This window comes from Gymnoscopelus microlampas (genome assembly GCF_963454915.1).
Source record: "Gymnoscopelus microlampas genome assembly, chromosome: 19".
NCBI classification, from domain to species: domain Eukaryota; kingdom Metazoa; phylum Chordata; class Actinopteri; order Myctophiformes; family Myctophidae; genus Gymnoscopelus; species Gymnoscopelus microlampas.
Window position 1 is genome coordinate 45,931,521 of NC_139956.1, and position 16,046 is coordinate 45,947,566.

Genomic DNA, 16,046 nt, shown 5'->3' on the forward strand with positions numbered 1-16,046 from the left:
AGAGTGTTGTATCAGGGTGAAGGTTGTACCATTCAGAGTATTGTATCAGGGTGAAGGTTGTACCATTCAGAGTGTTGTATCAGGGTGAAGGTTGTACCATTCATTCACTAATGAAACTCAAAGTTAATTGAATTGGACGGAATGAAAGCTGATCTGGTTGCAATATTCTGTAATTGCCTTCATGTGGTTTTCAATTCACTTTTAATTGAATGTGAATGTAAAGCCATTAAAGCTGTTTTCACAATGATGGACGTTTCACTTATTACACCTGATGGGGAGGGGGGCTATATGATTAATGTGTGGTTCAGTGATTATCAGCCTTTTTCATTTCAAGGAGTTTGATACAATGTTTTCCCCACCAACCCCCAATCTACACTGTACTATCCTCAGTGTATATTACTCAAAAAAAGTACTCACATGTTTTACTTGAGTAAAAGTATCAATACTGCAATTTAGAAATACTCTGTTACAAGTAAAAGGCCTGTGTTCAAAATGTTGCTTGAGTAAAAGTGCAAAAGTATTGGCATCAAAATATACTTAAAGTACCAAAAGTAAAAGTACTAACATGTTTGAAAATAGCAGATCTACAAGCTCACAATGTGTCTCATTGCAACACATTGTGAGCTTGTAGATCGGCCATTTTCAAATAGCCTATAGTTACAAAATAGGGCTAAAGTGGTTAATGTATGTTTCATAGTTTATATCTGAAAAGTAACTAGTAACTAAAGTTTTCAAATAAGTGGAGTAAAAGTACGGTATTTGCCTCTGAGATGTAGTGGAGTAGAAGTAAAAGTACTAAAACTGGAAATACTCAAGACAAGTAAAAATACATACAAAATGTACTTAAGTAAATGTACTTAGTTACTTTACACCACTGGTACAAATGAAACCGAATGGACCCGTAGTTATCAGTTGTACACTCTCAGAGTTACAGACCCATAAAGGCTCCATTTTGGTTCCTAGGCTAACTGACAACCATTTCCATGGATTAAAGATCTCAGTCGTCACGACTGATTCCAGTCATTTGGATCCCATAGAAGCCATCATGTCTTCTATGGAAGCATGTGGCGCAGCGAAAATAGCGATCTGCAAGCTCTCAATAGGCTATTTTAAAATAATCCTATATTACAATTGAGAAAAGTCAGCACTTCCTGTCCCTCGGTGAAGCCACCCCCCTGAAGCCAATTCATTGTTTCAGTATCAACACAACAACAACATATCACATGTCACTACAACACTAGCCACAACGTGCGCACTACATTTACGCATTGTTTTTTCCACTTTCCATTGCTCTCTATACATTTGCCTCTTTGTAGCATAATTATTATTGTCCAACAATATTTTGCCATAGTAGCGACCACACCCGAAGGGGAAACCCTTTAGCACAAGTTAAGTTTTGGTTTCGTTTTTACCTCCGGGTGTTGCCACATAAATGAAAAACAAGCAGACCATCATGGGCTCTGGTGTTGCCAAATCATGTGCCAGAAACAAGCAATGAATGAAGTGTTGCAATGAACGTCTACACGCTCTCCTCTCGCTGTCTCCGATGTGCGGGCCAGGCTACTCGACGGGAGGGCCGCGTAGCGGTCCGAACTTCTAGTGTTTTACAAAAGAATTTGACCATTTGAAGTGGTCAAACTAGCAATATAATTAGAAGCTTTTTCCATAAAACCCTAATGGTCTTGGATATTTCATAAAATCAAAGGTTAAAGCCTCAGTCTGTGATTTCTTCACCTGATTGGCAGTATGTAGAACAGCAGGAACAATATTACATTTTTTTTTTAAATCCGGGAATGCCGTGTCATTTTAGATTTCTTTGGCTATTCAAAAACAGCAGATCTACAAGCTCATAGCGCGGCTATGAGCTTGTAGATCTGCTGTTTTTGAGGAAATGAATCGTGAACATGTGTGCAAATCATTGAATATAATCATATACATGCTTTAACTAAAAAAAAAAGCATGTATATGATTGGGGGGGGGGGGGGGGGGCGCGTACAAGTACATTATCATTTTGGGGGTCCTTGACATGAAAAAAGACTTATAATGGAGGATGTTCATAGGATGTATAGAAGACATTTGTAGAATCCCCAGAAGCAAAGATTTGAGTTAAAAATGTTCACTTAAAAAAACATATTCAAAGATTTTCACACATTTTCACGATTTTTCACAAAAATAGCTGATCTACAAGCTCGTAGCGCGGCACCGAGTGCCGCGCTACGAGCTTTTAGATCTGCTATTTTTGAATAGCTAAGTATAAAAGAATGGTTATAGCAAAAAATCTAAAATGGCGCAGTATGCTTTCCCGGATTTAATGGGTTAATATTCACAATTGCTCCTTTCACACTGTTTCACAAATTGCGTAATAGGACTTGGCCATACACATGTCCTCAGCCGTGCGATTTTATTTTTGCTTTAATCAATGCATATACTGGCACCTCCTCAAGGAGCCCTGAGGAGGTACAAGCTCTATATTGGCAAATACATTGAGCTGGACTCGAGTGCACGCTGCTACTACAGTAGACATGCTGTTCGGCATGGATCATAGGATTAGGTGTGGCTTTGCTGCTGTACTGCTCACTGCCAATTAACATATTAAATCTGGAAACGCATCTACAAATGCCTTCTAAATCCTAACAGTTTTCTGAAAACCGTACGAATGTTGCTAAATCAGTGGTGCTCACAATTTTTCATGCCAAGGACCCCCAAAATGTATTTTGCCGCGGACCCCCATCTGAAAATATGTTGTTCCAGGAGCAAAGATTTTTTCTTTTAACTCTTAATTTTTATCCCGTCATTTTGTAACCCTTATTTTTTCACCCGGTGCCAATTTTCTAAGTGAAAAGTGTGTCATAAATGTTCCCTTTAAAAATATATATATTCAAATATTTGCACAAAATGTTCAATAATTTGTCTATTTGGCTATTCAAAAATAGCAGATCTACAAGTTCAAAGCGCGGCACCGAGTGTATATCTGCTATTTTTGAATAGCCAAAATATAAATTCATGGTTTTAGCTAAAATCTAAAATGAGATGTGTTCCCAGATTCAATGGGTTAAGCAAAAAAAAAAAAAAAAAAGCTAATTAAGCAAATCTTTCCACCTCCCTTCCTCCCCTGTCAGTCTCTTATCAGGCTGGTTTGAGCCTCCTCAGCATCAGCATTATGCATTATCATTTCCCTCCAGACAAGGAGATTAATATTATTCTACCATCACACAATGTAAATAAATAACATAACAAGGTTATAGACGCACTGAAGTGAGTGGGAAGGACAGAGATTGAACAAGACAACAAAACCAAAACAAATAGGAATACTATGAAAAGCTCCACAAGAATGGCTTAATTAAGCATACATGGTCCTTAAAGGAGTAGTTCATGGAGTTAATTTGTCAAAGAGTCTCCGACTGAGTCTCCTATTGACGATGACCCAGTCATCAAATTATTATTAACGCGATAAAAACAAACAAAAATCCCCATGAATTCAAGCCTTCATGGGTTGTGTAAGTGATAGAAAATTAGTAATTTTTTGGGTGAACTACTCCTTTAATTTATCAATTTCTAACTCTGAGATTGTACAGACCAAATGGATTTGGTTTGTACTTGGTCTGCTCTTTTTTCCCTCAACACTAAACCTCTTTGCCGAAAAAATAGCCTATCTACAAGCGCGAGGCGTTGTGAGCTTATAGATCTGCTATTTTTGGCTATAGTTCTCCTCAGAATTAGGGATGCTATAGGGTTCAAGTGGTTAATGTAAAAAAAAATAAACTCCTATCACACAAAGATTTGGCGGCCCCCCTGTAGTAACTCTGAGGACCCGCTAGGGGCCCCGGAACCCCAGTTGAAGACCCCTTCTTTAGGCCACAGCGTATAACCTCCTCTAAATCATCACACGGTCCCTCTAGGTGTCACGTGGCAGACACTGCAGCCCAGTGGGCCTTCATCCACTGGCCAAACTGGCACAGCATCACTGGGCAGACTGCTGGCAGAACTCCACGGACCACCTTGCTATCACAGTGTGCCCTGTATCCTTTGGCACAGGAAAGGCTCTGCCGTGTCTGGAGCCTGGGGGGAGAGAGTTGGACACGTTCATGAATGTAGCTTTCATTGTCTCCGCCATGCCAAGGTCGAGACAATGTTTTGCACCCTGTCCGTCCGTCCGTCCGTCCGTCCGTGTGTCTGTCAATAGGCTCTTTGCACAGCAGCCATATTATCACTTCTCTCACAGGTGTTACCAATGATACTAATGAAGGCTCGGTTCCATTTAGTGTAGCACAGTGGTTTCCACGACCCCCACAACTCTGAGAGTGTACAAATGGAACCAAATGGACCCGTAAATGTACACTCTCAGAGTTACACACCTGTAAGGGGCCATTGGAAGCCCATGAGGGTCCCTGGACCCCAACTGTAGACCCACTGGTGTAGCAGGGTTTCCAGTGGGCCAACATGCACAATATCAGCAGCCTGACTCTGTTTGACCAGAATGGAACATTAGGGGTGTGCCGATATATCGTCCCACGATATATCGCGATACGTTGTCGAGACGATATGTATCGTTTTGGGGGAAAAGAATATCGTTTTAAATATTTATTTTTTTTTATATTATTTTTTTACAATCATTATAATCAGTCATGCAAACAGCCCCGAGGTGAAAAGGGTGACAACATGTTGGGTTTTTTTCGGGTCAGGTGTAACATAGACTGAGAGAACGAGCCCCATCCATGGTCTCGAAGGGCGGATCCAAACCCAGGCGCCCGGAGCAGTGCGGCGCCTCCTATTGCTTCACCAATCTATGTCCCCTGATATTGTGCATGTTGGCTCACTAGAAACACTCTGTTACACCAGTTGGGGTCCAGGGACCCTCATGGGCTTCCAAATGACCCCTTACAGGTGTGTAACTCTGAGAGTTGTGGGGGTCGTGGAAACCACTGTGCTACACTAAATGGAACAGAGCCTTCATTAGTATCATTGGTAACACCTGTGAAGGAAGTGATAATATGGCTGCTGTGCATAGAGCCGATTGGCTAACATTGGCTTCCAAAGTTTGCAGGATAGGTCCGTTTTGAACAAAATGCCTCAAATCATGAACGCAGCATGCGATTTCCGTGAAAGTTTGCACGCGCATTCCTACTAGGCTGAGGAAGAAATGCCACCCTTTTCACATTGGCCCGTTATAGCGCCACCGACCAGGAGGCCACAATAACCTACCTGACCTGGCGGAGACCTGTGCTCCGAGGAGCACTTTTTCTATAGTTCCGTCTGCGAAAAGGTTCAAAACGTCTTCCACTGATGAGATTTCAGATCTCAGGTCAGTGCATAATGTTCACTGCCCTAGATCCAGTTCCTTCCCTGTGTGCCCCGCTGTCCTTGATCAGCTTGAGCCCCATTATGCCTCTCCTCACTCACAGGCAGTGCTGTAAAGTAACTAAGTATGTGTAGTCAAGTATTTACAATTTTCAATACTTTTATTTCTACTCCACTTCAGAGGAAAATGTTGTACTTTTACTCCACTACAATTATATGAACATTTTAGTTACTAGTTATTTATAGATTTTGATTGTTATTACAAAACATGCTAACCACTTCAGCCCTATATACATTTTGTCCATTTGAAAATAGCAGATCTACAAGCTCACAATGTGTCGCGATGCGACGTGAGCTTGTAGATCAGCTACTTTCAAAAGATTCTTTATACATTTTGAACTTGTGAAATGGGACATTCTGCACAATGAGTGCTTTTATTTTCGGTACTTTAAGTATATTTTAATGCCGATACTTTTGTACTTTTACTCAAGTACAGTTTGAATATGGGGGGTCATGCCTATGTTCCCTCAGCCCTATGTTCCCTCAATCCCTAACACATTTTTTTTATCCGAATTAGGCCCCATGTTCCCTCAGCCCTATGTTCCCTCAGCCCTATGTTCCCCCATATCAATTTAGACCCTATGTTCCCTCAGGCTTATTTTCCCTCAACCCTGTGTTCCCTCAGCCCTACAGATGTGCCACTTCAAAACTTCACACGTTACTGTTCTTTCCCTGAAAGTGGCCTGAAAATGCATTTTTTTTCTCCCTTTTCTGCCCTTAAAATGCACTGTTTTGCCCCTGAAAAGAAGTTGTCACTACACCCCCCCCCCCGTTTTTCCCTTCAACAGACATCCATATACATGAGAACAAAAGAATGTGTGTTGAATAAGGTGTCAGACTCATTATGAGGCGAAAGGTGATTTGACCAGTTGCTCAAATTAATTAGCATCATAAAAGCAGTGATCATCAAAATAATTCAGCATTTTAAATGCCCTTCTTTGTCCCTCTTATTGCCCTGGGAATCCCCTGAAAATTGACTGTCTTGGCGATGGCAGGACATGTGAAGTTTTGAAGTGGCACATCTGTATGTTCCCTCAACCCTATGTTCCCTCAGCACTACTGTATCTTCCCTCAGCATCACAGATGGCCCTGCCATAATGTGCTGTTGCCATAATGTGCTTGCAAACTTTGCGCCAATGTGTTTGTTATGTGGGCACCGACATCCCTTTTTCACGATTGTGCCGCTTCGCTAATATAAGTAGCAGCATGTGATAACAATGTATTATAATATCCTATATTAAAATTGGCTAATGGGAGGGAGGGCCAGCGGACGGAGCTCTGACGTCATTCTGACTCAGCCATAAACAAACCACGTCACTATGACTACATAAACAAACCACAGCCACGTCACTATGACATTATAACCAAACAAACCACAAGTCTGCTCCATATGGGCACAAAAGGGGGCATGCCCATACTGTATATGGGCATATACTGATGACATCAGGAATCTCCTTACATGGTCATACAAGGGACAAGGACTGACAGGCAGTGAGGTGGGGACAAAAATAGACTTGGACTTGATTTGGGACTTGAACGCCAATGACTTGTGACTTGACTTGAGCCCTCTTGACTTGAGACTTTTCACAAGTAAAGTACAACTTTGTTTTTTTACAACAAGGGTTATTTTATTAGTTTGTAACTATAATAATTAAAAGCTGAGTGTTAAAAAAAATCATGTATTGCTTTCTATCGTTATAGTGATTTTTAACTGGGGGGCGGGGGCATTCCATTGGTAAATAGTTTCTGCCTGTTACAGCGCCACCATGAGGCTGATTTGAAAAATGTAGGGTAGTATTTCTTCCTCGGCCTAGTAGGGATGTGCTACAAGTTTCACGCAAATCGGAGGCCGCGTTCATGACTATTTACCAATGGACAGAATGCCCCCGCCCCCCAGTTAAATATCACTAAAATCACTGTAACGATTAAGCTAAACATGATTTTTTTTTAACACTCATCTTTTAATTATTATCATTACAAACTAATAAAATAAACTTGTTGTAAAAAAACAAAGTTGTCCTTTAATACCTTAAAGCAAGCCCAAATATTAAAATGTTTAAAAAGTGTCCCATTCCCATCAACTATTAATGTTATTATAGTCAGAAATCCCGGCCTTCAGTGACACTTATAATCTGTGTTTCTACACATTTTCCATTTCAAAATTCCATACTTGTCCAGACTCAAATTTCCAGAATTCTCTATTAATTCTTCAGACCATATTTTACAAGTATAAATAGCTACATGTAGATGCTTATTATGTAACAAAATAGTTTTAAAATCCAACTGTACTGTATGTTACATGTATGACCATGCATAGTGATTGCCAAATAATTGCAAGATTGTAGCTAGGTACAAAATAGGCTCATACAATTCAATTAAGCACTGCTTTTTAAATTAAAACTTGTTGTATTTTTGAAAATGTTATACCTATAATGACATGACCAAAATAGGGACACCACATTGAAAGTGGTTAACACTAAACCCAGTCAATGCTAAAACAGAGCAATGTTATTGAGATTTTAACTAACTATATACCTTCAACCCCTACAGTAACAGAAAAGATGTTCATGTACAATTCACCAGTGAACTAGAAAGGAGAACTAACGTCTATTAACTTTGCTTTATTGGCTGTTAGATTAGGTAAATCATATCAGCACTTAAATGACTAGACATTACAGTCACTCCTACACAGAAAGTTTATGTGTGTCTAAGGCTAAAGGATACCTTTATGGCCTCCTTATCGTTTCCTTTTATGGCTGTGTTCGTTGTCATTTCAATAGACACTGTGAATAGACTGTGCTGCACAGACACAGAGCTTTTTTACCAATTCATTATCGGTTATTATTTATAAAAGAGACAAAAAATATGGAGGGGACAATTCTATATAAACTTTCTGTGTACGAGTGACTTTATATATAGTCATTTATTAAATAGTGTTGATATGATTCTAATCTAACAGCCAATAAAGCAAAGTAGTTCCCCTTTCTAGTTCACTGGTGAATTGTACATGAACATGTTACTGTAGGGGTAATATAATAATAATATAAAGTGCTTACCGGGTAAGCACTTTATATCATTTATGGAGATGTACAGGCCTTAAACACGGAACTCCAAACACTATTTGGGGAAGTGTCCAAGGAAGGCGGTCATAGATACTCAATTGTCATAATCAATCAAATAAATGTATGACAGTATTGATCCAAGGCCAGGTTTCCTTATACATAAAAGGATAGCCTTTTCTCATAATTACATGACTGCATGAATGTTCAAACAAGTTTTAGATTCTTTGTGATGCTATGTATATGCAATTCTGCAACGGCAGCAAATGTATATTTTAATAAAGGATTGGTTAACCTTAATAAGACGTTGTTCCCACTTTAGACCAAGTAGATGGAAAAAAAGGTTACCTGGAAGTGTCATATCCATTTCCTGTCCCTGTAAATGTCCCCATAGCTTCATATGATTGGCTCGACTGCTATCAATCAAATATGAAATCAGCCAATCAAATGAAGCTATGAGAAAATGAACCGGAACAGGAAATAGGTATGCCATCTTCCAGAAACCTGGGACCGCAGTTATGCACAGAGCCTATTAAGGATTTATAAACCTTAAGAAGGCATTGTTCCCGCTTAAGACCTGGTAGATGCAAAACCCGTAGTTAAACTGTTAATAAGTGCATAGTTAACCGTTAATAAATGGTTAATAAACTATATTATAAAGTAACAACACAGCATAATAAAGGTTGAACACTGACATGATAGGTAAGTTAGGTAAGTTAAAGAGACTGAATGTGTTTGTAAGGCTATTATAAACAACTTTAAGATACTTATATTTAAGTTGCTTGATTCAATAAAGATATTTGATATTCATTTTATCATAATATAAACCAATTGTAACTCTGTTTTAACCATGTTAGACTCAATTAAAACATGATATTGTCCTGCTAATGCGTGAGGAGCCCTGTTTTTTCAATTACTTTAAATGTATTTTTATCTATAATTTACATAACATTAAAAAAAAAAAGATATATGGAGAAAACATGTCCCTCTCACGCATTAGGACAATATCAGTCACCAAAACCAAGGACGTGTTTTCAATGAATTTAACAGGGTTAAAATGGAGTTTGAAGTTACAACGGATTTGTATAGGAAGGGGCGTGTCTGATCAAATGAATATCAAATATCTAAATACTGAATAAAGCAACATAAAAACTGGCACCTGGGGTGCACACGAAAGCCAGAGTAGACGTTAAAATCACTCCAAAAGTGTCTAATAATCTAACAATATATATGCTTACAATGCTATTATTAAGACATGTATAGCCTTATTAACACATAAGGTTAAAAAACATCTTATGAGGACTTTTGGTTAATCAGAGTGGAAAGTTGTTTTGTGGAGTTGTGTGAAAATTTGTTTGGAAGTTATTCAGCTTCTCTAAGAAGCCTTTGATTCTGTTCACCCAACTGTATTGCTTCCGATTAATACATGCCTCGTCTCAGGATGTGTCCATGCTGCCTTCAAACATGCCGTGGCACATCCTTGAATCAAAAAGAAAAAAAAAAAATCAATCCTCTCTCTAGCTTATTTCTCTGCTGCCATGCCTGTCGAAACTCTTGGGAGAAAGTATATTTACGCCCTGCAAACATGGCCTTCATCAAAATCTCTGGCTTCAAACCAATACCACAGCACTGAAATTGCTCTCCTGAGAGTTTTTAACCCTTTAAGACCGGGAACGCATCTGTGTCATTTTAAGATTTCTTTGGCTATATAAAAATAGCAGATATACAAGCTCATCGCGCGGCACCGAGTGCCGCGCTACGAGCTTGTAGATCTGCTATTTATTTTTTCATCGTGCAAATGTGTGCAAATCTTTAGTTTGAATATATACATACTTTTTTAAAGCGAATGTTTTTAACTCAAATCTTTGCTTCTGGACATTTTACAAATGTCTTCTAAATCCTAACAGTTTTTTTTTTCCTAAAGTTTTTTTTTTTTTCTTTCTTTTTTACTTATGTTGCTATATTTTCAATGGTTTTCAAACTTTTTTCATGTCAAGGACCCCCAAAATAATATGAGGGACCCCCTCCCATCTAAAAATATTTTGTTCCAGGGGCCCCCACAAAAAAGATTTGAGTTTAAAATGTTTTTTCTAAAAACAGCAGATCTACAAGCTCATAGCGCTTGTGTATCTGCTATTTTTGAATAGCCAAAGAAATCTTAAAATGACACAAATGCGTTCCCTTCCCGGCCTTAAAGGGTTAATGACCTGGTTTTAACCGTAGCCCTGCCGTTTTGTCTTTCTGTGATCTCTCAGCTGCCTTTGTAATGTAGATCGTAAGATTCTCCTATCACAGCTTGAGCATGATGTTGGCAGGTACAATATTACCACCCTAACCTGGTTTCAGTCTTGCCTGTCTGATATCAACTTCTGGCCCTAACTCAAGGCTCCATTCTGGACCATATACTCTTTTTGCTTCATATGCTGCTCCTAAGGGTCCATTTTCTCCAAACTAATCTCTTTTCACTGTTCTGTCAATGATGTCCAGATCTACTTTATTCTCAGAGCTAATTGCTATGATTCAATTCAGCTGCTACTTGAGTGCTACCAGGAAAGATTTTTAGATTTTAGCCATAATGTATACTTTGGCTATTCAAAAATAGCAGATATATAAGCTCATAGCGTCTCACTTCATGCCGCGCAATGAGCTTGTAAAACTTTGAAAATGTGTGCAAATCTTTGAATAATATTTTCTCAAATCTTTACTTCTGGGGGTCCCTAGAGCGAAATATTTTGAGACGGCCCGCGGCCAAATACATATCATTTTGGTGGGTCCTTGACATGAAAAGGTTTGAGAACCACTGATACAGCAACATACGTCTTTTTTTCAGGAAACTGTTTTAGGATTTAGAAGACATTTTTAGGTATAACTCAGAAACAACTAGAGATGGCAATCTTAGCTTTTTTTGGTCCAGGTTGACTACTGTAAATCTCTATACACCGGTATAGGCTCTATGCACAGCAGCCCTAATATCACTTCCTGGCCCCTTACACACCTGTAAGGGGCCATTTGGAAGCCCATGAGGGTCCCTGGACCCCAACTGTAGACCCACTGGTGTAACAGAGTGTTTCCAGTGGGCCAACATGCACAATATCAGCACCCTGACTCTGTTTGACCAGAATGGAACAGAGCCTTCATTAGTATCATTGGTAACACCTGTGAATGTCTTCATAATATGGCTGCTGTGAATAGAGCCTATCGATCAGTCGTCACTCAGGCGGGTGCATTTCGCCTTTCCGACATGTCGCCTTTCCGACGTTAACGAACCCTATACCTAACCCTAACCCTAACCGCACGCGGAAGCCACTAGTCGGAGTGGCGAGATGTCGGAATGGAAGGAGCACCCCCACTCAGGCACCTGCAGCTCGTTGAAAATGCAGCCGCTCGCCTCCTCACTGGCACTAAAGACTAAATAAACACAAATCACTTCCCCGCTGTCTTGGCCTCGCTTCATTGGCTCCCTGTCAATTTTAGAATTGATTTTAAGCTTATATTATTTGTTTTTAAACCCCTAAAAGGATTGGCTCCCCTGTATCTTTCTGAACTCCTGCACCATTACATCCCAGCCTGAGCTTGGAGGTCTGCTGGTCATGCCAAGAAGCTGTGAGAAAAGCAGGGCCGAGCGTGTCTTTGTGGCGGCTCCCCCTGCAGGCTGCATATGGAACAGCCTGCCTCTCTCTATTAGATCTGCCCAGTCCGTCATGGTTTTAAAGTCTTTACACAACACTCACTTCTTTCCCTGGCTTTTAATCACATTTGAGCTTATCTTATTTATGTTGTTGAGAGCAAACACATCATGTGTTAGAAATCAATCCAAGATCATAACTTGATTTAAAAAATGAATCAAAATAATTGGACAGGTAGTATAATAGAACAATGAGGTTGTTTTATGGGTCAATTTCCTGTAAATAAAATGAATGCCACTGAATGTGTTTGTGCCTCTTTTCCAGTGCAGCAGGTTGAGCGAACTGCAGTAGGCAGCAGTGGAAAAGATAACGGGACAGAAAGAGGGCAAAAGAGTCTCTATTTTGGGCATGTCATTATAGGTGGCAGTGGCTTAGGTTAGGAGGTAGAGCGGCCACTGGGGAATCGGCGGTGGTGGAAAAAGTACTGACATTTTTAAGTAAAAGTATCAATACTGCAATATAGAACACTGTTACAAGTACAAGTCTGGAATTCAAAATGTACTTGAGTTAAAGTACAAAAGTATTGGTATCAAAATGTACTTAAAGTACCAAAAGTATGTTACAAGTTTTCACAAGTGTTCAAATTAATAAAATGTCCAAAAATCTTTTGAAAATGGCAGATCTACATAAGCTCTTATATACATAGATCTACATAGGCTTTATCCATTGCTTTACACAGTGCGTCGCGGTGCGACGCATTGTATAAAGTAATGGATAAAGCCGCTATAGAAACGAACCATTTAGCATTTAGATAAAACACTTGTTTACCGTTTTACATTTTTACATTTACATAAGAAAAAACAACAAAAATTGCCGATACACAAGCCCACAATGTGTCGCATCACAACGTGTTGTGAGCTTATAGATCTGATATTTTTTTTGCTATATGCCGTACTACCATGTATATAGCCTATAGGGCTTCAGTAGTTAAAGGCACATGATGAAATATTTCTCGGGACATCAAAGGGGTAAAAAATGACAGATGGCATCATCATTTTTCTTTATAGATTTTCCAGCTCCATTTATATCTTTTCATCCCAGGCACGTTGACAGAGCAAAAGCAATCTCTGCCACGCTGTGTCTGCCTGTGGTCATATTGCCTTGGAGAATGCACAGTAATGTGCAGTTTGTGCACTCTCACCAGCATACAGTACATAGGCCCAGATACATACAGATGCACCAACACAGTATCACTCCCATAGAAGGCACATATGGCACATATTCCCAGGAAGGCACTATGTGTCGTCCAGGGCCGTCGGGGGCGGCCCTGGGCGACACATAGTGCCTTCCTGGGGTTCTGACCAAAAGGCAATACGTGCCTTCTTGGGAGTGAGACTGGGTTGGATGCACACATGCACTCACTCCAATACACACACGCACGCACGCAGATTTGTATTGTATAAATAAGTATACTGGGAGGACATGAACATTCTAGGCAGTGGTGTAAAGTAACTAAGTACACTTACTCAAGTACTGTACTTAAACAACGTTGAGGTACTTTGACTTTAGTGGAGTATTTCCAATTGTCTGTTCTTTTACTTCTACTCCACTACATCTCGGAGGCAAATATTGTACTTTTACTCCACTGCAAGTATTTGAAAATTGTAGTTACTTGTTACTTTGCAGATATTATAAAACATACATTAACCACTTCAGCCTTATTTTATACCTAGGCTATTTCAAAATAGCAGATCTACAAGCTCACAACGTGTCGCATTTCAAACATTTTCGTACTTTTACTTTTGGTACTTTAAGTACATTTCGATACCAATACTTTTGTATTTTTACTCAAGTGACTTTTACTTGTAACGGAGTACTTGCGGTATTGATACTTTTACTTCCAATTGTAGGACAGTGATTTTATGAATACCCTTTTTAAATTTTTAATTTTTCATTATGGTGCGTTCACAGGGGCCAGATACAAAGATAGTAAAATACACAGCATCGTTTTCACTGTGTCGCTTTGTATCTGTGTTGCTCAGCGCGGTCGTTGACGTCATCAAACGTGCGGACATCGGCGCTACAGTTGTAGTTTTGCATCTTTGTATCTGGAAGTTGAACCCAGCTCAACTTGAATGTGTATCTTTGTATCTTTGTCGCTAGAGCTACAGCTACAAACGTCGGATGTATCTTTGTATCTTCGTGTCGCTGGCTTCCATTGAAAAGGAATGATAGCGTGTTTCTTTTTATCTGCCCATGTGAACGCACCATCACTCTTGCTCCTCACAATGTCTATTTCTCAAAATTCTGCTACACTTATGGAGACTTTTTGTCCTCAGAAGTGTAGCAATACGAGTACACACACACACACACACACACACACACACACACACACACACACACACACACACACACACACACACACACACACACACACACACACACACACACACACAGTAGTTAGTCATGTTCAGTGCACGGCCATAAATCAAAACCCACTCCCTGACGCCTGAGTGAGTCTCTCTCAATGAAAAAGATCCAACTAATGGCAAGTTAATAGCAATTTACAGAGCCAGCCAAGTGAACAAAGAGACACACAGACACCCCGTCCTTTAAGTTTATAATTCCTAATTACTTTCACTCACTGCATGGCCTCATATTGGTAATAGACTATAGTAGACGCTGTTGACCTGCTTTAGATGTCCCTGAGGGAGGTTCTGTCCTGTGGATTACACAGTAAAATACTCAATGTAACCACTTAAAAACTATACTAAATGCACCGGGGTGCCTCAGGGGTCTATACTGAGCCCCCTATACTTTGTTTCCCCTCCACACCAAATCTCTTCCCCGAAGATTGCTGATCTACAAGCTCACAATGCGTCCCAACGCGACGCCTTGTGAGCTTTCTGCTATTTTTTGTCAAATATTTGCCTGTTCTCACCAAATATTCGACTATCATGGCATGCCGAAGAAGAAGAGAGAATAGGGACACTAGGCTTCATGTTTAACCAAATGGACCATTTGGTTACATTTGTAGACTCATTGCGTTACAAATGGAATATTAACACAGAGGATTTTACTGTGTCATCATCTAGTGATCTACAGTAGGTCTGACATCAAGGTTAGAAAGCATCCCTTTGTTTACCTGAGCGAAAAATTGCAATATCATGGAGAAACACTTGTAAGTTGCTCCGAATCAACTAAATGCCTAAATTATAACTGAGAAGAGTGATAAATAAAACACACACATTTGATAAGAAAAACACATTAAAATGCAAAATAGAGAACAAAAGATCTCACCTCAAAATCAACAGAAGGAACATAGACAAGAAAACAGAGTTAGGATTATCAAAAATAAACAATGAAGACAATTAACACCATGCAGCTGGCAGGACGTAATACTGTAACAGTTATGGTTGAAAACTATAACACTGAGTGTGTGAAATGACAAGTCAAACATATTCCTGGTGCAGAAAAGAATCATAAAAGGATAGAACATTTCATATCCAAAAATACTCTCTAGAGAACTTGGCTTGTGTTGAAACCCATGTGCACCCAGCAGGAACACTCCTTGTTGCTCCGTATGTGTGATACTGTTCATCCCAGAAGCGTTTTAAATAGTGAAGTTTGAGTGGAAATGAGTGTGTTTTGGAAGCGGTGAGGATATGACTGGATACATGACACTTAGATTGTACTGTGGGAGTTGTGTGAGAGTTTAGAAACTGATTTTTGATATAGTTTTGCTGTTGTTAGCCCACTATCAACTTTTAGGTTTTTGGATTCTTCACTCACCGTGAAGGAGAAATACAAAAAACTAAAATATCCATGGATTCAAGTAATCGCGGTTTGAATAATTGATAGATTTTTTTTAAATAAAGTAATTGTTGAGGCAAACAGAGTCGGAAACATTTCACGTTATAAGATAGAGGTTTAATACAGGAGCTCAAGGGAGAAGTACTATAAAGTCGAACATACCAACCATGGCCAAAAATGTCATTATAAA

At 39.5% G+C, this 16,046-nt stretch overlaps 1 protein-coding gene across 1 annotated transcript in view; it reads left to right on the forward strand.

Annotated features, from left to right (window-relative positions):
• The window catches only part of LOC311034546 (netrin receptor UNC5D-like), a gene marked incomplete at both ends in the record, with an annotated part of 179,271 nt that overhangs the window by 106,340 nt on the left and 56,885 nt on the right, over nt 1-16,046 (forward strand). The window lies entirely within an intron of this gene.